The following is a 3004-nucleotide window of genomic DNA, read 5'->3' as shown; positions in this document are numbered from 1 at the left end:
TTTTTTTTCAATAAATTGAATGTGGGAATATGTATAAAAAATTATATTGCCATCTCTCCCTCTTTTTAGACTATAGAAATACCACATTTATTAGTGTCTATTTAAATTTGTTACATGCTTGATATACTACTGTGATGTTCTAGAATATAGCTATTTGCACATTATCTAAAACGCTCTATAATTTAAATTACAAGTTTCAGTTTCCTAAGGAATAAAATACTGTATTCAAAGAAACTCTGATTGATGGAATCTCTTTGTCACCCTTCCCTGGCAGGCCACCATTTGATTGCATGTCAGAATTTTCCAGTGTGAAAAATCATCTCATTAAACATATCACATTACTGAAACATTTCTCTGAACAGGTAAGACATAGCTTTGTTTTCTGTTCTCCATTCATATTTCTGATGCATTTACTTATGGTGTTTAGTACATTTATCTTCACTAACATGCATACAACTTCTCTTTTTTTACCCTAATATTTTAACACTGAAATGCAGGTCTATATTTTGTTATAAGTATGTAGAATATTCAGTGACTCGATTGAGTTGACACCTCAAATTCCTTTCCTATTGTATCAGAATTAGCCGTCATTGCTGAATTGTTCTAAAATACTATTGAGCTTATCTGAATCTTTCAGATGTTCTCTGTTCTCTAGTAAGGACTATAGAGACTGAATAATTAGCTTTATAATTCAGCCATAAAATATCTCACGTACTATATATCTTAAATTTTCTTAAGTATTTTTCATTTCTGTTAAAAAATGAGTACCAATTGCAATCTTTTTTTAGAAATTTTAAAGTTCATCTATTTGTTGATAATCTAGGTAGTTTATATTTGGTCCTTTTCTCTTTCATTCCTTTTATAACCCATTACTTGTATAATAATTTAAGAGAAAGGAAATATTAAAAGTTAACTTACTCAACCTTTAGTCTTTTTACAATAATTTTAACGCATTTCTTAAAAAAGTATTCCTGTTCAAATATATGTATATCTATGCCCCTTACATTACCATCAAAATGTTGTAGTTATTTCTCCTTAAATGTTTCATGTTTATTTCACTCAATATTAAGCTCTTCATCATACTGCCTGTCCCAGATAGGATTTCCTCCCCTAGCTTTTTCTATTATCCAAATACAGTTTATCTTTTAAGGAATATTTTATTCACTCATTCATTTATTCATTCATGCAGACATTCATTTGTATAAACTTCCAATTCACCTAGTCATCCCTATTAAAAAAAGGAAGCATAGTTCTTATGCTTCCATTGGACACTAAATTTACATACATGGTAGCCAGTATTCAGTAAATATCAAAAGGAAGAAAAGATAAGTTAATTAATCAAAAATTTATTTTTGGAAGATATGCAAGAAATTGGTATAATATGCTTTGTTAGGTTATTTTAATTTTATAATCATTTAAAATTTTGTCTTATGTGTATACATTCTAAGAGACATAAAAGTGAAAAGACAAGAGAATTATTTCCTTCAAAGTTTAACAAAGCACTGAACTATTTAAACAAGTAAAACATTTAAATTTAGTGTTTATATGATATATTAACTGGATTTTTTGCTTCCCGTGGCCAAGTTTTATTCTACATCATTTTATATTGATTGTTAGCTTCAAAAACATAGTAAGTACTAAATAAACATTTGGTGGTAATCTAGGGATCTCTTATGGATCCAGCTGTTTGGCAGACTGAGGCAAAAGGGACACTTGAGCTGGAGTTCAAAGCCAACTTGAAAAGCATGGGGAGAGAGAGAGAGAGAGAGAGAGAGAGAGAGAGAGAGAGAGAGAGAGAGAATATGTGTGTGTGTGTGTGATGATTGAGCATCCTAGAAAGCCTCATCATCACTGATATTTTTTTCTATTATTTGTTTCTCAGACTTGTTTTGAAGGTTCGTTATACATGAGAATTTTCAATAATTATAGCTCAATACTTGTATGATAGTGTCTGACAAATAATGTTGTGTGGTATAAATACAAAAACTCTAATTTCCTTTTAGTTACACACGACATTTGTCTTTCTTCCTTTTCTTTTTCTTTTTTTGTTTCTCTGTGAGTGTGGTTTTCTCTGTGTAACAGCCCCGTCTGTCCTGGAACTAGGTCTTGTAGACCAGGCTGACCTTGAACTCACAGAGATTCACCTTCCTCTGTCCCCCAAGTGCTGGGATTAAAGGTGTGTGCCATTACCACCTGGCATTCTTATACACTTCTTGTCAGGATAATTAAGTGTAGGGGTAACTAAGGGACAACTAATTTCTCTATTTCTGAATTATTTACTTTTAATTATTAATACACGTGTGTTTGCATATGTGAATGCCAGCAGTCATGGAGACTAGAGTTTCAAGATCCCATTGGATCTGTATTAGCGTATAGGTGGTTGTGTGCTACAAGGTGTAGGAGCTAAAAATTGAGTTCAGGGCCTCTTCAAGAGCATTATGCATTCTTAACCACTGAAAATTCTCTCCAGTACTTATTGTCTCTATTCATATGCACAGAGGATTCAGATTTCTTCTTTTTTCTTTTTAAATATTTATTTATTTATTATGTATACAATATTCTTTTTTTCAAATTTATTCATTTTTATTAATTTACATTTTGTCACGCACTGCTTATCCTGCTTCTTCCACATCTCATTGTGTTTTCCTTATATGCCCAGATTCTTCCCCCTCCTTTCTTTCTGTCTGGAAGTCCTTTCTATACAGCTTGTTAGATATTGACCATCAAGCTTTTTTACTACACCAATAACAGCAATACATTTTCATACAGTGTACAAATATTCCACAACATTTCTCCATTTTTTCTAAATATAAAAGAAAGGTTTCACTTCTAAAATAGTAAAAATAAAGACAATAAAGAAAATTATCAGGTTAACATTGTATTCACAATGTCCAGCCCATTTGTATTTGTCAAATTAAGAGAAAATACTCTATTTTTTAATATAATTTTTATTGAAAAAAAATTCCGCCTCCTCCCCGCCTCCTCCCCGCCCCCCCCTTCCCCC

At 31.6% G+C, this 3004-nt stretch overlaps 1 long non-coding RNA gene across 1 annotated transcript in view; it reads left to right on the top strand.

Moving 5' to 3' along the window:
• Positions 1-272: 272 nt before the first annotated feature.
• LOC126493974 (uncharacterized) overlaps positions 273-3004 on the top strand; it is a 44129-nt gene continuing 41397 nt past the window's right edge. The window contains exon 1 of the long non-coding RNA XR_007589901.1: positions 273-362. This is a non-coding gene — a long non-coding RNA (uncharacterized lncRNA). The remainder of the gene's footprint in view (positions 363-3004) is intronic.

This window comes from Alexandromys fortis, unplaced genomic scaffold, assembly GCF_014885135.2.
Source record: "Alexandromys fortis isolate MF-2015 unplaced genomic scaffold, M_Fortis_MF-2015_v1.1 scaffold_355, whole genome shotgun sequence".
Taxonomy (NCBI): Eukaryota; Metazoa; Chordata; class Mammalia; order Rodentia; family Cricetidae; genus Alexandromys; species Alexandromys fortis.
The sequence above is the reverse complement of the archived record's forward strand: the minus strand, read 5'-3'. Positions and strand labels throughout refer to the sequence as shown.